Genomic DNA, 24,421 nt, shown 5'->3' with positions numbered 1-24,421 from the left:
GAGATGTATAGTCAGCACATCCGATGACAATTCCAAATCATGATGCTCATTTTAGGCAATATGCATTTTAGATGCATGTCTGTCCCAGGCTGGCACCTCACCACACTGTCTGCTGATGCTTCAGTATGAGCTGTTTCTCTGGCAGCGTTCTGTCAGTGTCACCCTGTCACTGGTTTCCATTTGATGGGCAGGGAGAGGAGGCAGGATCCAAGGCCTCATCTCGGCCTATAATCAGACAAGTGCCAAATGATGTTATTCCGAGCAATAGAGCAAAGATGGAGAAGGGCTTCCCACTCGTAAAAGCATCAAGAATGCGAGGCGTAAATGTAAGAGCATCAAGAACAATGTGAGGAAAGTCTTTCCCACCCAGCGAGTGGTCAGGGTCTGGAATGTACCGCCTAGAAATGTGGGGGAAACAGGTTCAATGGAGGCAGTCAAGAGGAGCATTGGATGGTTATTCAAGTAGTAATGGTGTGCAAGGATATGGGGAACCGGCAGGAGATTGGCATTGAGTAATAACACTCATTAGAAGAGCTAGTACAGTTACAAAGGCCGAATGGCCTTTTCAGTGCTCCAACACTTCTGTGATTAAGTGCTTAGAAGCTTTCAGCTTGTAGTAACTGAGGTAACTGACTTTGTACAAATATTACAGTGTTTGCCATTTTAACAAGATTGGTGAACATTTTCAATAAGTTGCTCTGGAGTGAATGGTTTAGTGTAGAGACTCTTAACAATCACAATAACCTTGGATTATATGAAATTGTGTGTTTTCATTTTCATTAAACATGACAAACTGCATCAGTAACTCACCTCCCAACTCCCCAAAGCCTGTCCACCATCTACAAGGCACAAGTCAGGAGTGTGATGGAATATTCCCCACTTGCCCTGGATGGGTGCAGCTCCAACAACACTCAAGAAGTTTGATACCTTCCAGGACAAAGCAGTAGGCTTGAATGGCACCATGTTCATAAATATCCACTCCCTCCACCACTAATGTTCAGTAGAAGCAGTATGCACTATCTACTAGATGCTTTGCAGGAATTCCTAAGGATCTTTCAACAGAACCATCCAAACCCACAACCAGTACCATCAAGAATGATCAAAGGGGAGCAGACAAATGGTAACACCAGTCCCCCTTCAAGCTATACACCATCCTAACTTTCTTTTATTCATGTGTGGGACTTGGGCATCGCTGGCTGGGCAGCATTGATAATCTATCCCTATTTGCCCTTGATAACTTGGAAATACATTGCCGTTCCTTCAGTGTTGTTAGGTCAGCATGCTGGAGTTATAACTGTCCTAACAACACGCTGGTTGGACTGCAGCAGTTCAAAATGGCGGCTCATCACTAACTTTTCCAGGTCAATAACAGATGGCCAGTGAATGCTGACCTTGCCAGTGACGCTCACATCCAGTGACACCCACATCCAGTGACGCCCACATCCTGTGACACCCACATCCTGTGACACCCACATCCTGTGACACCCATATCCAGTGGCACCCACATCCTGTGACACCCACATCCTGTGACTCCCATATCCAGTGGCACCCACATCCTGTGACACCCACATCCAGTAACACCCACATACTGTGACACCCACATCCTGTGACTCCCATATCCAGTGGCACCCACATCCTGTGACACCCACATCCAGTAACACCCACATCCTGTGACACCCACATCCTGTGACTCCCATATCCTGTGGCACCCACATCCTGTGACACCCACATCCTGTGACACCCATATCCAGTGGCACCCACATCCTGTGACACCCACATCCAGTAACACTCACATTCTGTGATACCCTCATCCTGTCAATTAATTTTTAACAAGTTCCCCAAACAAAGAAACCAATGAGGTAAAATGGTCTCCAATGGAAGACATTTCTGAAGAGGATTCCGAGGGGCAATAGTTGATCCAATCCATTGTCCAGGGGAGTCACGCACCATGACATTAAATATTGGCTCTCTAACATAGGGAACACCAAGTTGCAAGTTCATGGCGAGGAATCCTTAACTACTGAGTACAACTGCATATACTGATGTGAATCTGACTGAAATGCAGGGAGGGTTTAAACAACAAAATATCAAGGACAGTTGGTCAAGGTGCATCTGAGCAAGGAACTGCTGGTTAGACAGAGCTTTATAAACTCATGGCAGAAGCTAAAGGAAAAGTAAAATCTCCTGAGGTCAATTATGGAAGAATAGGCAACTTGTTTCATGCTATTAATGAGTTAGAAATCTGTGACTGTATTGACTTGGCAGGCATATTCTCCACTGTTAGCAAGATCGAAAAGAGTTCTGATCTCAAGTGTCAACAAATATTGAAAAGAAAAGCTACCAAACAGGCAGCAACTGAACAGTATATTTTACTCAAGACAATTGAGGTATCTGCAACTGAATCAAGGCAGGTTTCAAAACAGCACAATGACAAACCAAGTTATAACAAATATGAGTCATAGAGAGTCATAGAGATGTACAGCATGGAAACAGACCCTTCGGTCCAACCTGTCCATGCCGACCAGATATCCCAACCCAATCTAGTCCCACCTGCCAGCACCCGGCCCATATCCCTCCAAACCCTTCCTATTCATATACCCATCCATAAGACCATAAGACCATAAGACATAGGAGTGGAAGTAAGGCCATTCGGCCCATCGAGTCCACTCCGCCATTCAATCATGGCTGATGCGCATTTCAGCTCCACTTACCAGCGTTCTCCCCGTAGCCCTTAATTCCTCTAGACAACAAGAATCTATCAATCTCGGCCTTGAAGACATTTAGCGTCCCGGCTTCCACTGCACTCCGTGGCAATGAATTCCACAGGCCCACCACTCTCTGGCTGAAGAAATGTCTCCGCATTTCTGTTCTGAAATGACCCCCTCTAATTCTAAGGCTGTGTCCACGGGTCCTAGTCTCCTCGTTTAACTGAAACAATTTCCTAGCATCCACCTTTTCCAAGCCATGTATTATTTTGTACGTCTCTATTAAGTCTCCCCTTAATCTTCTAAACTCCAACGAATACAATCCCAGTATCCTCAGCCGTTCCTCATATGTTAGACCTGTCATTCCAGGGATCATCCGTGTGAATCTCCGCTGGACACGTTCCAGTGCCAGTATGTCCTTCCTGAGGTGTGGGGACCAAAACTGGACACAGTACTCCAAATGGGGCCTAACCAGAGCTTTATAAAGTCTTAGTAGTACATCTCTGCTTTTATATTCCAACCCTCTTGAGATAAGAGACAACATTGCATTCGCTTTCTTAATCACGGACTCAACCTGCATGTTTACCTTTAGAGAATCCTCGACTAGCACTCCCAGATCCCTTTGTGCTTTGGCTTTATTAATTTTCTCACCATTTAGAAAGTAGTCTATGCTTTTATTCTTTTTGCCAAAGTGCAAGACCTCGCACTTGCTCACGTTAAATTCCATCAGCCATTTCCTGGACCACTCTCCCAACCTGTCTAGATCCTTCTGTAGCCTCCCCACTTCCTCAGTACTACCTGCCTGTCCACCTAACTTCGTATCATCGGCAAACTTCGCTAGAATGCCCCCAGTTCCCTCATCCAAATCATTAATATATAATGCGAACAGCTGTGGCCCCAGCACCGAACCCTGCGGGACACCGCTCGTCACCGGCTGCCGTTCTGAAAAAGAACCTTTTATCCCAACTCTCTGCCTTCTGTTAGACAGCCAATCCTCAATCCATCCCAGCAGCTCACCTCGAACACCATGGGCCCTCACCTTGCTCAGCAGCCTCCCGTGTGGCACCTTATCAAAGGCCTTTTGAAAGTCTAGATAGACCACATCCACTGGGTTTCCCTGGTCTAACCTACTTGTTACCTCTTCAAAAAATTCCAACAGGTTTGTCAGGCATGACCTCCCTTTACTAAATCCATGTTGACTTGTTCTAATCAGACTCTGCTCTTCCAAGAATTTAGAAACCTCATCCTTAATGATGGATTCTAGAATTTTACCAACAACCGAGGTTAAGCTGATTGGCCTATAATTTTCCATCTTTTGCCTTGATCCTTTCTTGAACAAAGGGGTTACAACAGCCATCTTCCAATCATCCGGGACCTTTCCTGACTCCAGTGACTCTTTAAAGATCTCAACCAATGCCTCTGCTATTTCCTCAGCCACCTCTCTCAGAACTCTAGGGTGTATCCCATCGGGGCCAGGAGATTTATCAATTTTAAGACTTTTTAACTTTTCTAGCACTATCTCTTTCGTAATGGCAACCATACTCAACTCAGCCCCGTGACACTCTTTAATTTTTGGGATATTACTCATGTCTTCCACTGTGAAGACTGACGCAAAGTACTTGTTAAGTTCTCCTGCTATTTCCTTATCTCCCATCACTAGGCTTCCTGCATCAGTTTGAATTGGTCCAACGTTTGTTTCTTATGTACTGAAAGAAACTTTTACTATTATTTCTAATATTACTGGCTAGCCTACCTTCATATTTGATCCTCTCATTTCTTATTACACTCTTTGTTATCCTCTGTTTGCTTTTGTATCCTTCCCAATCTTCTGATTTCCCACTGTTCTTAGCCACTTTATAGGATCTCTCTTTTTCTTTAATACATTTCCTGACTTCCTTTGTCAGCCAAGGTTGTCTAATCCCTCCCCGGTTAATCTTTCTTTTCTTGGGAATGAACCTCTGTACAGTGTCCTCAATTATACCTACAAACTCCTGCCATTTTTGCTCTACTGTCTTCCCGGTTAGCCTCTGCTTCCAGTCTATTTTAGTCAGTTCCTCTCTCATGCCCTCATAATTACCTTTATTCAACTGTAACACCATTACATCCAATTTTGCCTTCTCCCTTTCAAACTCCAGACTGAACTCTATCATATTATGGTCGCTACTTCCTAAGGGTTCCCTTACTTTAAGATCTTTTATAGAGTCTGGTTCATTGCAAAGCACTAGGTCCAGAATAGCCTGCTCTCTTGTGGGCTCCATGACAAGCTGTTCCAAAAAGCCATCCTGTAAGCATTCCATGAATTCCCTTTCTTTAGATCCACTAACAACATTATTTACCCAGTCCACCTGCATATTGAAGTCTCCCGTGATCAATGTAACCTTGCCTTTCTGACATGCCTTCTCTATTTCCCAGTACATGTTGCGTCCCTGGTCCTGACCACTGTTAGGAGGTCTATACACAACTCCAATTGTGTTTTTTTTGCCTTTGTGGTTCCTCAATTCCACCCACACAGACTCCACATCATCCGACGCTATGTCATTCAATACCATAGATTTAATTTGTTCTTAACTAACAAGGCAACCCCACCCCCTCTGCCCACCTCTCTGTCTTTTCGATAAGTTGAAAAATCATGGAGGTTTAACTGCCAGTCCTGACCCCCCTGTAACCAAGTCTCTGTGATAACTAAGGGGCTAACTGGCCTCTTCCTGCTCCTAATGCCTCTTAAATGCCTCTTAAATGCCTCTTAAATGTTGCAATTGTACCAGCCTCCACCACATCCTCTGGCAGCTCATTCCATACCCGTACTACCCTCTGTGTAAAAAGGTTGCCCCTTAGGTCTCTTTTATACCTTTCCCCTCTCACCCTAAACCTATGTCCTCTAGTTCTGTACTCCCCGACTCCAGGGAAAAGACTTTGTCTATTTATCCTATACATGCTGCTCATAATTTTGTCCCCAAACCTAATACTACTATCAATCCTGCACTTGTAACAAAGAGCTGATAGGATGGAGAGAGGACAGACAATGAAGCAGTGACCGCACCCCACCCCCACCCCTCGCCTGGAGCTGTTGTGGGTACTGAACAACAGAAAGGGGTGTTCTCGGGTTTAACGTCAGAACGTAGGAATTAGGAGCAGGAAGAGGCCAGTTAGCCCCTTGAGCACGCTCCAATATTTAATACTGTCATGACTGATCTCATCTCAGCCAACTCCACCTTCTTGCCTGCTCTCCATTACCCTTTGACCCTTTATTTTTTTTTGTAAATATATTTATTAGCATTTTTTTTAACTTTACAAACATATAAAAGTATTGAAAAATACAATCAATAACAACTATCAGTATAATAAAAAAACACAAATCACAATACAACTATTGTCTACTAACTACTAACCTACCCTATAATACAAAACAAACCCTAACATGGTGCAAAGCAACACCAAATGTAAGTAAATAACTAATAGATCAAAAAAAATAAAGAAAAGCAAAAAAGAAACCAAAAAACCCCACAGAATACAGAACAGCTATGCTCGGTGCAGAGCTCCCAAGCAAAGGAACGGGAGCATTGTATACATACCCGTATTAACTCAGGAGTCCCCCCCTCCAGGGCCCAGGGCTTGACAAACCTCTCCATCCTGGTTAAACAAATGCCCTAGTTAAGATAACTGACAAACCTATATCCAAATAACTCACGTAGGGCTGCCATGTTTTATAAAAATGGTCTGGGACATGCGGACCAACCAACCCAACCACCCCGTGGCTCAACACTTCAACTCCCCCTCCCACTCCACCAAGGACATGCAGGTCCTTGGACTCCTCCATCACCAGACCATAGCAACACGACGGTTGGAGGAAGAGCGCCTCATCTTCCGCCTAGGAACCCTCCAACCACAAGGGATGAACTCAGATTTCTCCAGTTTCCTCATTTCCCCTCCCCCCACCTTGTCTCAGTCAAATCCATCGAATTCAGCACCGCCTTCCTAACCTGCAATCTTCTTCCTGACCTCTCCGCTCCCACCCCCACTCCGGCCTATCACCCTCACCTTGACCTCCTTCCACCTATCGCATTTCCAACGCCCCTCCCCCAAGTCCCTCCTCCCTACCTTTTATCTTAGCCTGTTGGGCACACTTTCCTCATTCCTGAAGAAGGGAATGCTTCTCCTGCTCCTTGGATGCTGCCTGACCTGCTGTGCTTTTCCAGCAACACATTTTCAGCTCTGTTGTGTGGTGCACCATGTTTGTAAAAACGTCCAAGGGAATGTGCTCCATAACTAATGTCTGCCATCCCAGCAAGCCCGGCAGGCTCTCAGACACCCAGTTCATCAGAATATTCTTCCGTGCACTGTATGCAAGAATATTAAATAGTTTCTTCCCATGCCTGTCTAAAGATGGTATATTCATAGACCTAAGAGGAGAGATATCGGGTCTACTTTGACTTCAGTCCTCAATACCCTCCCTATCTCTCCCGCCACAGCGCTCCAATAAACATGCAGCCTGTGGCATGTCCAGAAGCAATGCGTAAGAGTACCTACACTTACTTTACATTTGGGGCACACTGAAGATGCCCCTTTTTTAAACTTCGCCAGACGGTCTGTTGCCAGACGAACACTGTGCAGAACCTTTAACGGCGTAGCGCATGTCCTGTTACAGACTGAGATCTTTCGAGTATTCTCCCATATGTTCTCCCAAGTTTCAGAAGAGATCTCCACTCCTAGCTCTTGCTACCAGACCTCACATAACTGGTTAATACCCTGCCAGGCCCTGCCACCCAGCAGGCGATAGAGGACACTAACCGAAGGGGTGCTTGTGGAACGTAGCAACAAGCTCTCTGTATCGGGCTTATAGGGCTTAGTGAGAAGCTTAGTCTTCTTCTGGATGAAATCCCTAACCTGAAAAAAATGGAAAAGATCTCTGCTGGGTAACCCGTATTTGCAGCTCAGTTGCTCAAAAGACATCATAACGTCCTCCTCAAACAAGTCTCCCAAACTAGAAACTCCTCTCACTGCCCATAGTTTGAATCCTGGGTCCATCATCCCTGGTTGGAACCCTGGAATGCCAACTATAGGTGTAAGTAGCGAAGTCTTGGATAACCAACCCTCACTCTGATGCATCACCCTCCGTGCCTTGACTGTACTAATGACAATGGGGTTCCGGCAGTGGTCCATAACTGTCCTCATCTTATCCATGAACAACAGGTTAATAAGGGGGCACTTTGCTTGGGAGGCCTTGATATCCAGCCATATTGAGTTTGGATCATTACCTACCCAATCGCTGACAAAGGACAGCAGGGAACTCAATTGATACTGCCTGATGTCTGGGAAATCAACTCCTCCCCCTCCTTGAGGCAACTGCAATTTAGTAAATTTGATGAGGGGCCGCCCATGATGCCAGACAAAGGAACCAAACCACCCCATAGCCTTCCGCAGCGTTGACCTGGGAAACATTATAAGGAGCATACACATGGGATAAAGCAAACGAGGAAGAACATTCATCTTAATGAGAGATATTCGGCCCAGCCATGAAGTTGGAAGAGCCTCCCATCTCTGGAGATCTCGCCTAATATTGTCGAGCAAGTGAGCAAAGTTAGTCTGAAATAACAGATCAAACTTGGGGTAATAAAGATGCCTAGATACTGGAACCCTGCCCGTGACCCTTAAAAGGGAACTTAGGGCCACCTTCAAATTCTGGCACATCCTTAAGGTTCCCCAAAGGCACAGCCTCCGATTTTGCAAAGTTGATCTTATTTCCTGAAATAGCCCCAAATGTATTGATACATTGTATCAGATGGGGTACGGAGGTCATCGGGTTCGATAAAAACAGAAGGACATCATCCCCGTACAGTGTAATCTTGTGTGTCCTCGATCCCACTTCCGGAGCGGTTATGTGGATGTTCTGACGAATGGCCTCTGCCAGCGGCTCTATCACCAACGTAAACAACAACGGTGAGAGGGGGCAGCCTTGCCGACTACCCCTACCAATCCTAAAATTCCCAGATTTCACCCCGTTGATGATGACCGGGGCCAGAGAGTGGCGATATAAAACCTCCACCCACCCAGCAAAGACTCCACCCAAACCAAACTGTTCTAAGACATAAAAAAGATGTGGCCATTCCACCCGGTCAAATGCTTTCTCTGCATCTAAGGAAATCACCACCCCCTGAATCGATCATTGCTGACAAGCTTGGACCACATTCAGCAACCTTCTATTATTAATAGAGGACCCATTGCCCCTTATAAAGCCCGCCTGGTCCTCTTTAATAATATGGGGCAACACCCTTTCCAATCTCAGCACCAGGATCTTGGACAGAATCTTGAAGTCTGAATTTAATAGAGAGATAGGTCTGTATGAGGCACAATCCTCAGGAACCTTCCCCTTCTTAAGAATTAAGGAAATATTAGCTTCTCTCAAAGATGGTGGTAGGCGTTCATGCCTATAGGAGTGATTGTACATCTCCAACATCGGCCCTGACAGAATCCCTATAAACTCCTTATAAAACTCACCAGGGAGACCATCAAGGCCAGGCGCTTCCCCACTCTGATGTTGCCCAGCTGCCTCCTGTATTTCCTGAACTGTCAAGGGGGCATTAAGGAGAGAGGCCTGTTCCAAGGTTACCCCTGGGAGGTCCAGGTTCTTAAAAAAGGCCTCCATTTTAGCCCTCCTGTCCTTGCAACCTTCAGCCCGATACAATTCAGAGTAAAAGCTCTGAAAAGCCTCATTAATCTTTTTAGCATCGTATGTAAGGACGCCGGCGCTGTCTCTGATTGCAGTAATGGATAGGGGAGCACACTTTTTCCTCGTCAGGTACGCTAAATACTTCCCTGGCCTATCCAATATTCAAACAGCCTTTGTCTAACAAAAGCAAGTTTACTCTTTGCGTTTTGTGTCAGTGTTGAATTCAAGACAGCCCGGAGGACCATGATCCGCTGTAACTTATGCACAAGTAGACGCTGCTGTTCCTCCTTCTGTCATTTCCGGCTAGCCGAATAGGAAATAGCTAATCCCCTAGCAAAGGCCTTAGCAGTCTCCCATAGCATAGACGGACTACTAGCCGTGCCTAAGTTGATAGTCAGGAATTCCTGAAACTTCTTCAAAAAGTATTCCACAAATTGGAAATCCTTAAGGAGAAAAGGGTCCAAACGCCAGTTCCGCAAACCTAGCCCTTCACCCTTGGCCTTTACCTCCAACTATACTGCCACATGATCAGAGATAGCTATATTCCCAATTTTACAACCCGTAATCGTATCCAGAAGGGCCGAGGGATCCAGAAAGAGGTCAATCCTCGTGTGACATTTAAGTGGATTTGAAACAAAGGTGAAGTCCCTGACGGTAGTGTGAAGACATCTCCAAATATCCACCAGCCCCAACTCCTCGCACAAGTCAACCACCTGCTTGGCCTGCGAAGAAATAGTTGGGGGCCCACAAGGCATCCTGTCCACTGTCGGATCCAAAGGACAATTAAAATCCTCCCCCCCTCCCGCTATAATAATGTGTCGTGTTCCAAAAGCACTCAGCTTAGAGAAAGCACTAACCAAACATTTCAGGGGATGCGCGGAGGACAATAGATGTTTAAAATGCCATATTCCTCCCCATGTATCAGGGCTTTAAGTATCACAAACCGTCCATATTCATCTTTCACCTGCTCTAATAATGTGAACGGAAGATTTTTCTGAATAAGTACCGCCACTTCCCTACTTTTAGTAGTAAAGAATAAAAAGAATATCCGATCATAACCCCCCCATTTCAAGTGTTCCCCATCATCAAGATGGGTTTGCTGCAACAAAGCGAGGCGTTTGACAGGGTTCCCCATGGGAGACTGGTTAGCAAGGTTAGATCTCATGGAATACAGGGAGAACTAGCCATTTAGATACAGAACTGGCTCAAAGGTAGAAGACAGAGGGTGGTGGTGGAGGGTTGTTTTTCAGACTGGAGGCCTGTGACCAGTGGAGTGGCACAAGGATCGGTGCTGGGTCCTCTACATTTTGTCATTTACACAAATGATTTGGATGCGAGCATAAGAGGTACAGTTAGTAAGTTTGCAGATGACACCAAAATTGGAGGTGTATTGGACAGCGAAGAGGGTTACCTCAGATTACAACAAGATCTGGACCAGATGGGCCAATGGGCTGGGAAGTGGCAGATGGAGTTTAATTTAGATGAATGTGAGGAGCTGCATTTTGGGAAAGCAAACCTTAGCAGGACTTAGACACTTAATGGTAAGGTCCTAGGGAGTGTTGCTGAACAAAGAGATCTTGGAGTGCAGGTTCATAGTGAAAGTGGAGTTGCATGGAGATAGGATAGTGAAGAAGGCATTTGGTATGCTTTCCTTTATTGGTCAGAGCATTGAGTACAGGAGTTGGGAGGTCATGTTGCAGCTGTACAGGACATTGGTTAGGCCACTGTGGGAATATTGCGTGTAATTCTGGTCTCCTTCCTATCGGAAAGATGTTGTGAAACTTGAAAGGGTTCAGAAAAGATTTACAAGGATGTTGCCAGGGTTGGAAGATTTGAGCTATGGGGAGAGGCTGAACAGGCTGGGGCTGTTTTCCCTGGAGCGTCGGAGGCTGAAGGGTCACCTTATAGAGGGTTACAAAATTATGAGGAGCATAGATAGGGTTAATAGGCAAAGTTTTTTTCCCTGGGGTCAGGGAGTCCAGAACTAGAGGGCATAGGTTTAGGGTGAGAGGGGAAAGATATAAAAGGGACTTTAGGGGCAATTTTTTCACGCAGAGGGTGGTACGTGTATGGAATGAGCTGCCAGAGGAAGTGGTGGAGGCTGGTACAATTGCAACATTAAGAGGCATTTGGATGGGTATATGAATAGGAAGGGTTTGGAGGGATATGAGCCGGGTGCTGGCAGGTGGGACTAGATTGGGTTGGGATATCTGGTTGGCATGGATGAGTTGGACCGAAGGGTCTGTTTCCATGCTGTACATCTCTATGACTCTATGTCCCTCGCTTTTTTCCTTTCAGAGACGAATGACTTCTCTTGATGTTCCAGTTGCACCACTTAATAAGACACTTAGCCATATCCCCTTTCAGAGGCCCTTGAACCCCTGGGAGGGAGAACCCTGCTTACAAAGCACTGAGCACAGGTAAATAAAGACTCATAGAGTCGAAGAATTATATACACAAAAACAATTCTATCATAACCATAACAACTATTACTACCAAAAATCTACAAAGAAAACCAACTATAAAACCTTGAATGGAAGACTCCACCCCCTGCCCGTAGGGGGCACTCACCCTACCCATCACCCCTTCACAGCTCCTTCAAACCCGGACTTTACCCCAGCCTTAGGCCAGAGAAAAAACAACAAGGAGATGATCCTTAAATCACCAGAAAAAAGACAAAGTCAGGATGAGCACTCCACCCATCCCTGACTTCATATCACCCCGACTTCATATCACCCCGACTTCATATCACCCCGACTTCATATCACCCCGACTTCATATCACCCCGACTTCATATCACCCCGACTTCATATCACCCCGGCTTCATATCACCCTGGCTTCATATCACCCTGGCTTCATATCACCACGACTTCATATCACCCCGACTTCATATCACCCTGACTTCATATCACCCTGGCTTATGACTAAAAGAGAAACAGGACAAACAGAAAAAAAAGGGGAGACAACAAAGAACATCCAGGACATTTCCCATCAGAAATTCCAGTTATTAAAAAAGGAACAATTTATTCCAAGGTTTTTCTCCCCCTTTCCAAAAAAGAAATTATTAGGGAGAAAGAAAGGAATAAAAAAAGGAAGGGAAAACATGGGGAAAGAAGGAAAAGAGAACAAACACTAACCATATTCTTCAGGCCAGTCCGTCTGTTTTAAAGTGTCTACAAAGTTTTTAGTTTTATCCGCCGAGTCAAATGTATAAACTGAGTCCTCGTGGCTGAAACGAAGCACTGCGGGGTATCTCATGGAGTACTGGATGCCCAAGTTCCTCAGCCTCTTTTTAACTTCATCGAAGGACTTCCTCTTTCGAATTACAGCTGCAGAGAAATCCTGGAAAAATATGTTTTTTGACCCCTTGTCCAGCAGTGCCCGCGGATCTTTTCCCAGGGATCTGAAAGCTTCTATGACTTTTTGCTTGTCCTTATATGAGTGGAAGTGCACTAGGACCGAGCGGGTATGCTGCACTGGCCCTGACCTGTGCACTGTAACCCGATACGCCCTTTCAATCTGCAGCCTGCTGGACTCTATGTGAAGGCCCAAAAACTCCGGCAGCCAGTTTTCAAAGAAGCTGACTGGCTGCTCACCTTCCTCACCTTCAGGGAGCCCGACAATTCGGAGATTTATCCTCCGCCCTCGATTTTCGAGGTCGTCACTATGGTTTCGCAAGGCCTGCACCTCTCGCTCCAGCACCTGGATCCGACTGGATGAGGACTCCATCGCAGTTTCCAAGGCCTTAGTTCGACCCTCCGCCTCCTCCAGCTGCTCCCCAAGGCCCTGGATCTTCTGCTCATGCTTCTGCAGCATGGACACGATAGGTTGGACCTGGGCACGAATCTCCCCACAGATCTCCTCAATCGCAGCCTCAACTTTCAAGGTAAGTCTCTCCTGTGAGTCTGTCAGGTCCCCAAATGGTTCAGGAGAGGCTGCTGCTGCTGCGGTCTCTGGTGCGGTAGGTATTGCAGGGGAGAGTCCTCCCTGCTGCTGTTTGCTAGCTCCTTTTCCCTTTGGCATCCTTCCCACTCCCAAATATTAACAAATATGTGTTCTGTAAGGTTTTAAACTAATAATTCCATCACATAAGTTGGCAATGGATGGCAAAAAACACCAAATGCCTTGTCTGTTAGACAGAGCACTGAGGAAGCAAATGTGGCTGTGGTAGCCAGGAGTTCCACAGCAGTTCTACAGAATCGCTGCTATCTTGCCGAGTCCTAACCCATTACTCTTAAAAAATCTGTCCATCCCTTCCTTACATTTACTCAGTGTCCCAGCATCCCCACACTCTAAGGACAGTGAGTTCCACAGATTCACGCCCCTTTGAGTGAAGTAATTCCTCCCCGTCTCTGTTTTAAATCTGCCACCCCTTATCCTAAAGCTATAACCTCTCATTCTAGATGGTCTCACATGAGGAATCACCCTCTATTTACTTTGTCAATCTCTTTTAGCATCTCCTATCCCTCAATTAGATCTCCTCTTATTCTTCTCCACTGTAATGGGTCTAGGCCTAATCTCTCCTCATAAGAATAGCTTTCCATCTCCAGAATTAATCCATTGAACCTTCTCTGAGCAACTTCCAAGGCAATTATATCCTTCCTCACGTAAGGCAACCAACACCAATTGTCCTCCAGATATGGTCTCACCAAAGTTTTATTCAGTCATAGAGTCATAAAGCCATACAGCACGGAAACAGACCCTTCAGCCCAAACAGTCCACACCGATCGCATTTCCAAACTAGTCCCACCTGCCTGCACTTGGCCCATATCCCTTCAAAGATTTCTTATTCATATACTTATCCAAATGTTTTTTAAATGTTATAACTGTAGCCACATCCATCACCTTCTCCAGAAGTTCATTCTACACACGAACTACTCTCTGTGTAACAAAGTTGCCCCTCATGTCCTTGCTAAATCTTTCTCCTCTCACCTTAAAAATGTGTCTCCTAATCTTGAAGTCCCCCACCCCAGTGAAACGTCACCTGCCATTCAACTTATCCACGCCCTTCATAATTTTATAAACTTCTATCAGGTCACCCCTCAAGCTCCTACATTCCAATGAAAACAGTCCCACTTTATTCAGCCTTTCCTTGTAACTCAAACCCTCCATTCCCACCACATTTCTGGTAAATCTTTTCTGAACCTTTTCCAACTTTAATAATATCCTTCCTCCAGCCGGGTGACCAGAACTGGACACGGTATTCCAGAAGAGGCCTTGCCAATGCTCTTTACAACATCAACATGACATCCCAACTCCTCCAGCCAAAGGTCTGAGCAATGAAGGCTAAATGCCCTCTTAACTACTCAGTCGAGATGTGGCACAAACTTCAAAGCATTATTTACCTGAACCCCTGAGGCCCTACTTTGAACTCAATAAGCCCTGCCCTTATCTGTTTTACCAAAATGCAATACCTCACATTTATCCAAATTAAACTTTTTTTCAACAATTAGAATCCCTACAGCCCTCCAAAAAGTATCCTATCCAAACGCATTCCTCTACATTTCCCCTGATTAACACACCTAATCTACTTGTCCCCGAACACTATGGGCAATTTAGCATGGTCAACGCACTTAACCTGCACATCTTTGGATTATGGGAGGAAACTGGAGCACCCAGAAGAAACTCACACAGACACAAGGAGAATGTGCAAACTTCACACAGACAGTCACCTGAGACTGGAATCGAACCTGGGTTCCTGGTGCTGTGGGGCAACAGTGCTAGCCATTGAGCCACCATGATGCCCTTCTCCTAATCTCTGTTTTAAATCTACTACTCTTTATCCTAAAACTATGACCTCTCGTTCCCAATTACCCCACAGGGGAGACATCCTCTCTATGTCTACTTTGTCAGTTCTCTTTGGTTTGTAGACAACGCAACGACCAGCTCTTATGCAGCTATTGGGGTATAGGTTCCAGTGTGAGATTGTATGTTCTTTGTAGAGGATGATGAAGCTATGGGTTGTTATCTGATCCTAGAATGGCATGTGCCTGTTGTATTGATAATGTTTCCTGGCTGTCAGTTATCTAGGTGACGTCACCAATGTTCAACAGTGTTTTGGAGCCTGCCACTGATGGCCATGATGTGGAAGTGCCAATATTGGACTGGCATGGACAAGGTCAAACATCACAAACTTTCAGAGCCTTGCTCCTTCATCAGGTGACGACTGGGGTTTTGTGGGACTTTTGACTTTGCCACTAATAAGAGTGAGGAAAGAATGGAGTTAGGAATCTCCAAAGATCCACTTTAATATGCACTAAAATACAGAAAGATTCAGAATTACACGGCATTAGAAAAAGATGAGATTATAAAGAAATTAATGTCAAAACAAAAATAATACAAAAATAAAACTTGGACTGTGAATGAACTTATATGGTATTTGACATTTTAATTTGAACCAAAAAATATTACTGATACCCGAGTAGTTTTGCAGTATACATTCAGTCAAAAGTTGTGAGATTTATGAGATTATGTTTCATTATCTTTTAGTTGATAAGATTATCAAGGAACCATAGCTTTAAATCTCAGATGAAATAAGGGGACCATGTGATTTGTTCTGCAGTTAGTCTGATGTAGTGTGATTTTTAGTGATCAAATTTTATTTTATTGTGAAGATTACAAGATATTTATTCTTAGAAACAATGGCTGCAAAACACCACGAGCAATCCTTGAGTCTTCCAAAGTCCCAGGAAGGTGGTAACAGCATGGAGATGTAAACAGCTGTAAGGTAAACTATCTATTTACCTCTTAAATGAAAAGAAGTTGGAATCAATGGTCATTGTAATTTAGATACAAAACTAATGTATTTTCATTACTGTGGGAAAAAGGCAAGAGGCAGCAACGTGAGGTCTCATTCTGCACTTCCCTTTTAAAGTCCGAAAGAGTTTACAGTTCTCTCTTGTCTGGTATGTAGCCATCTGAGGAACAAAAAATAGCAAGTGGCCAGACCTGCACCTTAAACAGAGAACGTGCAGACTCTGCCTTTTGCCATGCAGGATACAAGGGGGATCTTGCATTCAGATTGAGGGTTGAGTTCTTGAAGATTTAAATGAGGATTCATCTAACTTGAGGAAGAGATCTATAGTAGCACCCTCAGAAAAGGGCACCTTCTTCTACTCATTCGCCAGATGTGGGTATCATTGGCTGGGCCAACATTTACTGCCAATCTGTACTTCCCTTCCAGAAGGCGGTGGTGAGCTGTCTTCTTGAACTGCCACAGTCCATTTGCTGTAATGGCATTGTAATACTACTGGGGAGGGCATTATTGAGAATAACAGTTATCTTCTTGACAAAGTAGGAAGAATGCAAGCCACCAGGCACTGAGAGTCACTTTGGACTCGTTGCTGGGGAACACAGTGTCCTGTGAAAGGTCAGTGTAACACATAACAATTGCAAGATGCTTTTGGTTGTGTCACGTGTTACATAGGAACGTATTTTCTGTTGCTGTAGATTACTTACAAAAAGAAAACAAGGTGGAATCTTCTCACGCTTTGAATGACGTGAACTATAGTGAGAAATTTGGGAATATTGCATTTGAAGTCTAATGAGGACTTTCTCGATGAAGGGGCAACCAATCACCTTTTCCAAATACATTCCTGATGTGAGACTAATGGTGCCATTTCTCCTTTTGGTTAAACCTGCCATTGGCAGTTGATGGAGGACACCAGTAAAAAGTTGCTCCAACTGTATTATCCTGAGCTGGAGTGCATACGGAATGGCATAATCCCCACTACATGTGAGTATCTAGGAGGATAAAGTCAGAAGTCACGCAACACCAAGTTATAGTCCAACAGGTTTACTTGAAATCACAAGCTGGTGTTGTGTGACGTCTGACCTTGTCCACCCCAGTCCAACACCAGCACCTCCCCATCATGGCCATCATGAGGGAGAAAGCTGTTCACATCTTTATCGGGTCCAGGGGAACCATTGGGAGAACTCAGGATATTTACTTGGTTTACAAGTTTAAAAGCTAGCACCTGAACTGTTCAGTTTCATGAACAGAAAATGTGATAAATATCAGTCGATCATTTTTGGTGGTTTTGGCAGATTTTTGGTTGAGAAGGGAGCCAAGGATTACGAAGCTGTAGGAAAGTAGAGTTAAGCCCCTAGTCAGCTCAACCATGACCTTAATGTCAGAGCAAGCTCAAAGGGCTAGGTTACTTGCTCCTGCTTCGCAAAGTGTTTAATTTACTCTTGTTGGCTGGACCAATATTTATTATTCATCCGCAATTGTTGAAGAAGGTGGGGGTGCGCTGCTTTCTTGAACCATTGCACTCTAACGCCCAGACGGAGGGAATTCCAGGATTTTGACCCATTGACACTGAAGGAACAGCGATATAGTTCCAAGTCAGGATGGTGAGTGGCTTGCAGGGGAAAGGATGGTCGAATATCACCAAGTAGACCGAGTGTTGAGAAAGGTACCATGAGTAAAAACATCATTTCCCCAATAATGGAAGGTACGTTGGTATCTGACCACAGGATACCAACAGAATATGACGTGAGGGAAATTCTTCAGAACCTCCTCAAAGGGCATTTATTTCTGACAAAATGCAGAGCAAGAGCCCAATAATCAGTGAGGTGGCTAGGCTACTTGAAACTGCATCAGGCAAGGACTTCATCAAGATTTTTAGGAAGGTAATAGGAAATGCTACCAGTGGATTCGTTCGATTTTAGAGGGAGTCACGTTGAGTCTGAGTTGACTATTATTCAACTAGATTGAAATTCAGACACAGTAGAGTCAGTGATTAGACACTAAAATGGATTTTGAATTACATAGTTTCCCAGAATAGTTCAAATTGGATAATGGACATCGATTTGAGAATGGGGATTTCAGGAAGTTCATTTTGGAGGTAGATATCGATTAGGGGCCAAGTTCCCCACTGCGTCACCCATTGAGTGGAGAGGGTGACAAAGCAGAAAGTCAGTGAGGCACAAGAATCCTGATGGGGAATTAGTTTGATTCAGTTCCATAGCAACACTTTTGAATAATGGCACTCTCCAGTGGAATTGCTCATGGTGTCAAGGTTACAAAGTGATATACTAGCATTAGAATGTAATCACAAGCTATGAGAAGGTAAAAACAACTTGAGGGAGGCCTCAGTAGAATACAACTCCAGACATAGGGTGAAGAGTTTTGAGAAGATTTGTAGCTCAGGTTGAGGTTTTGGATGTAGGTTTGCTCACTGAGCTTGAAGGTTCATTTTCAGACGTTTCATCACCCTACGAGGTAACAACTTCAGTGGGCCTCAGGTGAAGCACTGCTGAAAAATTCCTGCTTTCTATTTATATGTTTAGGTTTCCTTGGGTTGGTGATGTCATTTCCTGTGGTGATGTTATTTCCAGTGGTAAAGTCACTTCCTGTTCCTTTTCTCAGAGGGGTGGTAGATGGGGTCTTACTCGATGTGTTTGTTGATAGCATTCCGGTTAGAATACCATGCTTCTAGGAATTCTCATGTGTGTCTTTGTTTGGCTTGTCCTAGGATGGATGTGTTGTCCCAGTCGAAGTGGTGTCCTTCCTCATATGTATGTGAGGATATTAGTAAGAGAGGGTCATGTCTTTTTGTGGCTAGTTGGTATTATGTACCAAACTGCCATTCCTAGATGTCACAGTAGAGCGAACAGCCAATGGGGAACTTCAAACCAGCGTCTTCAGGAAAACTACACATACGGACCAAATATTGAACTACAGAAGCAATCATCCCAACATCCACAAACGAGTTGCATCAGGACGTTATTTCAATGAGCCAACGCACACTGCAGCACAGAGGAACCACGCAGAGCAGAGGGAAATCACCTATACAGTGTACTCAAAAAGAATGGGTACCCAATGAACACAGCCTGCCGATTTCTCAGCAACAAACCCAAACAAGCAGATAAAACATGTCCAGAAACCCTAGCCACTCTCCTCTACATCAAAGACATCTCAGAAATGACTGCCAGACCGCTCAGACCCCTTGGCATCATGGTAGCCCACAAACCCACCAACACACCAAAACAGCAACTAATGAACTTGAAAGACCCGATACAGACAACAAGCAAAACTAATGTGATTTACAATATACCATGTAAGGACTATAACAAACACTATGCTGGACAAACAGGCAGGAAGCTAGCCACCAGGATACATGAACACCAACTAGCCACAAAAAGACATGACCCTCTCTCACTTGTATCCTTACATGCAGGTAAGGAAGGACACCACTTCAACTGGGACAACACATCCATCCTAGGACAAGCCAAACAAAGACACACATGAGAATTCCTAGATGCATTGCATTCCAACCTGAACTCTACCAACAAACACATCGAGTTAGACCCCATCTACCACCCCGTGAGAAAAGAAACAGGAAGTGACTTCACCACAGGAAATGACATCACCACAGGAAATTACATCACCAACCCAAAGAAATCCAAACATATAAATAGAAAGCAGGAATTTTCAGCATTGCTTCACCTGAGGCCCACTGAAGATGTTACCTAGTTGGGCTACGAAATGTCTGGAAATGAACCTTCAAGCTCAGTGAGCAAACCTACATCCAGTAAGGTGAATACTCTGCCAACCTTAAAGCTAGGGCAGAGACTCTGGTTAGGGGGCAGGATGACAGAAACCATGCTCATCTGAGAGCCAAATCAACTGAGGTCTTATCACAAGTCTAACGCAGATACTCCAGACGGGATCTCAATGTGCAACATTGACTTAAACTGTTAGAGAAAGTATGCACAATCTGATTAAAATCACAGTGGGGTCCCAGAGATAGATCCTTTCAGCAGTATCAATGCTTGCCAATAACTAAAACTGCCACAAATGATGTCAACCTCATTCTTGGATCTAGTCAAATTCGAATTGCAGAGAGTGGCAACAAATAGTTGCAGTATGACAACGTTGGAAGGTCAGCTGCCTGTTACAGACAGATGAAGTGGGAGCAGGAGTCAATCATTTAGCCTCATGAGCTTGCTCTTTGTTGTTTGATAGGACCTGAGCTCCACTTTCCTGGATAACCTCTATGTTGTTTGAGTCTCTGGCCAATCAAGAATCTATCCAAATCACCACTAACAATCTTCACATCGACTGCTGGACAAAATTCCACTGTCCAAGAGTCATTTGGAACATAGAACATAAAACATTACAACGCAGTACAGGCCCTTCAGCCCTCAATGTTGTGCCAACCTGTGCAATCAATGTGAAGCCCATCTGCCCTACACTATTCCATTTTCATCCATATGTTTATCCAATGGGCATATAAATGCTCTTAAAGTTGGCGAGTCTAGTACTGTTTCAGGCAGTGCATTCCATATCTCTGAGTAAAGAAACTACCTCTGACATCTGTCCTATATCTACCACCCCTCAATTTAAAGCTATGTCCCCTCGTACTAGCCATTACCATCCGAGGAAAAAGGCTCTCACTGTCCACCCTATCTAACCCTCTGATTATCTTATGCGTCTCAGTTAAGTCACCTCTCAATCTTCTTCTCTCCAATGAAAACAGCCTCAACTCCCTCAGCCTTTCCTCAAGATCATCCCTCCATACCAAGCAACATCCTGGTAAATATCCTCTGCACTCTTTCCAAAGCTTCCACATCCTTCCTATGATGCGGTGACCAGAATTGTACACATTACTCCAAGTGCGTCCACACCAGAGTTTTGTACAGCTGCAGCATGACCTCATGGCTCTGAAACTCAATCCCTCTACCAATAAAAGCTAACACGCCTTCTAAATAATCTTATCAACCTGGGTGGCAACTTTCAGGGACACCAAGATCTGTCTGCTCATCTACGCTACCAAGAATCTTACCATTAACCCAGCACTCTGTATTCCTGTTGCTCCTTCCAAAGTGAATCACCTCACACTTTTCCACATTAAACTCCATTTGCCACCTCTCAGCCCAGCTCTACAGCTTATCCATATCCCTCTGTAACCTGCAACATCTTTCAGCACTATCCACAGCCCTTATCCGGGTCGTTTATAAAAATGACAAACAGCAGTTTTCTTTTTTTAATTAGTTCATGGTAAGAAGACATCATTGGTTCATGATAATTGTCCGGGGTGGGGTGAAGAGACAACTATTTTGCTGTGTGTCTGGAGTCACATCTCAGCCAGACAAAGATGGCAGTTTCTGTTTGTAAAGAACATTAGTGACACAAATGGGTTTTCCCTGACAATTGTTTCATGGTCATCATTAGACTCCTCATTCCAGATTTTTAAAATTGATTTCAAATTCCACCATCTGCTTGAGGGGTATTTGAACCCAGGTCCCCAGAACATTACCTGGGTCTCTAGATTAACAGTCCAGTGATAATACCACCAGCCATCACCTCCCCCTTGACATCTCAGAGCAACACAGAACTTTAATTTCTACTTTAAGTAGAAGTCCCTTTGTTCTGAAACACTGCCCCTTCTGATTTTAGTCTCTCTATCAAAGGGAAGGGGAGTTCGGGATTATTGAGGGCATGAAGTTATGTTTGGAATTGAATTGGTAAGGAGGGCAGCTTTCCCTCCCTAAAAAGCATCCATGTACCAAATGGGTATTTCATGACAATCTGACAGCTTCATTGTCAATTTATTTTTCAGTGGTCTGGATTTTCCAAAAGTGAATTAAAATTTGCACACTGCTCTGTTGGAATTTTGATCTCACATTTCCTGGATTATCAGCGCAGGTCTCTGGATTGCTATCCCAGTAACTGTCGTAGGAGAAAGTGAGGACTGAAGGGCTTATGCCCGAAACATGAATTCGTCTGCTCCTCGGATGCTGCCTGACCTGCTGTGCTTTTCCAGCACCACACTCAGTAACTATGGTAGCCTGGATAATCTGTACTTACCAACTAATCTATCCTATTGTATGTCATATATAAATGAACCTGTCTCTGTGGAGGATAAATTAACAAACATAAAAGCTTGATTAAAATAGCAGAAATCAATTATAAAAATGGAATCCCTCTTTGGGAAGAGTTCATAGATCATTCTGAAAATAATTAGTCCTTATATCTGGCAAAAGAATTGATGAGGTATTCAATCCAATGGATAATCAGGAGAAAATTGAGTTGATACTGCCATTAGAGATAAAAATGATATAGAAAACCTGACCAAGCATCAAAACCTCCAGCAACAATCTAATGGAAAATGCCAATGTAACAGCTGTGATTTCTGCCTCTAGGGTCCCAATGCAGAATTGATTTGACACATGGAAGATCCCACAGGATACATTACAAAAAGTTATGCTTTCATTAATCACAGACTTAAGAATGTTCCTCTTTTTCCTTTCTAACTTGTCGAAATGCATCTTGTTTATCAACTTATTAAATGCCATTGAATTATAATCTTGGCATCATGTCAGCTTCCTCACTGACTAATTTTTAATTGTGCATAGGCAGAAAAGGCGAGCAATGTGCAGTGAGTATTTTGCTTCAAGTTTATTCTACTTAGTGCCTGTTATTGTGTTCAGTTTTGGTCACCTTGCTACAGGAAGGATCTTATTAAACTGGAAAGACTGCAGAAGAAATTTACAAGGACGTTGCCAGGACTCAATGGTCTGAGCTATCGGGAGAGATTGGACGAGCTTGGACTTTTTTCTTTAGAGCATAGGAGACCAAGGAGGGATCTTGTAAAGTGTATAACGTCATGAGAGGCCTGGTTAGGGTGAATGCACTAAGGGTTGGGGAATTGAGGACTAGAGGGCATCAGTTTAAGGTTAGAGGGGAAAGAATAAAAGGGAACCTGAGGGCAACTTTTCTCCACAGAGGGTGGTATGCGTATGGAATGAGCGGGTCCATGAACAACATTTAAAAGATATTTAGACAAATAAATGGATAGGAAAGGTTTATAAGGCTATGAGCTAAGTGCAGGGAAATGGGGTTAGCGTGGATGGACATTTTGGGCCAAAGGCCTGTCTCCACGCTGTAGGACTCTATGACTCTATGCTGATACTTTTTGTATAAGTAAAAACAGTTCCTTGTATTTGACTATTCCCCATGAACTCGATCAGACTAATCAGACATGCTTGCTTTACTTGTCGGGGAATTGAGTACAAGAGTCAGGATATCATGTTGCAGCTTTATAAGACTTTGGTTAGACCACAGAGTATTGTGTTCAGTTCTGGTTGCCACGTTACAGGAAGAATGTGGTGGCTTTGTGGAGGCAGAAGAGGTTTACCAAGATGCTGCCTGGATTAGAGAGTATGACATATAAAGAAAAGCTAGAAAAACTCAGGTTGTTTTCTCTTGAGTGGTGAAAGCTGAGGGGAGACCTGACAGAAGTCTATAAAATGATGAGATGCGTTGTTGGGGTGACGGTCAGAATCTTTTTCCCAGAGTTGAAATGTCTAATACCAGGGGGGCATGAATTTAAGGTGAGGGGGCAAAGTTCAAAGGAGAGGTGAGGGACAAGCTTTTTACACAGAGTAGTAGGAGTGTGGAACACATTACCGGGGTAGTGCTGGAGGCAGAGATGATAGGAGCGTTTAAGGGATTTTTAGAATAAGCACATGAACATACAAGGCATGGAAGGATACAGAAAAAGGGCAGGGAGAAGGGGATTAGTTTAATTTGGTGCCGCGTTCGACACATCGTGGGCCGAAGGGCCCATTCCTGTGCTGTACAGTTCCATGTTGTATGTTGTATGTTGTATGTTCTAAGTTGTATGTTCTAAAAGTCGAAACGCCACTCACTCTGAGGCAAAAGATGCTTTATACTTTTGGTTTTGATCTGTTGGGTAAAATTATACAGAAAAAGGCAGCCTAGATGAGAAGTTCATAGAATTTTATCAGGTCAGTTTCTCCAACAGCATGTTCTGGATCTGAAAGAGCAGGCAATACTAGACCTGGCATTGTGCAATGAGATAGGGTTCATTAATGATCTTGTAGTGCAGGTGCCTCTAGGTAACAGCAACCATAATATGATTGAATTTTTACGTTCAATTTGAAGGTTTGAAGAATAGGTCTGAGGCCAATATTTTAAAATTAAATAAGGCTCATTATGAGGGCATGAAACATGAAGCTAAATGAACAGCAAATTAATTTCAGGGCTAGATTTCTTGGGATACAGCAGGAGACATTT

General features: G+C 44.1%; 1 long non-coding RNA gene across 1 annotated transcript; it reads left to right on the top strand.

Annotated features, from left to right (window-relative positions):
• The first annotated feature begins 13,124 nt into the window (after positions 1-13,124).
• Positions 13,125-22,533, top strand: LOC148146560 (uncharacterized). The gene is made up of 4 exons (XR_015760615.1): positions 13,125-13,258; positions 15,395-15,531; positions 15,987-16,099; positions 21,942-22,533. It is a non-coding gene; the product is annotated as an uncharacterized LOC148146560 (long non-coding RNA).
• The last annotated feature ends 1,888 nt before the right edge of the window (positions 22,534-24,421 follow it).

The sequence above is a fragment of the Chiloscyllium plagiosum genome, unplaced genomic scaffold (assembly GCF_037043375.1).
Source record: "Chiloscyllium plagiosum isolate Xiang-an unplaced genomic scaffold, Cpla_swu_hap1 HiC_scaffold_20, whole genome shotgun sequence".
Classification (NCBI taxonomy): domain Eukaryota; kingdom Metazoa; phylum Chordata; class Chondrichthyes; order Orectolobiformes; family Hemiscylliidae; genus Chiloscyllium; species Chiloscyllium plagiosum.
Note: the sequence above shows the minus strand (reverse complement) of the source record. Positions and strands in the feature narration are given on the sequence as shown.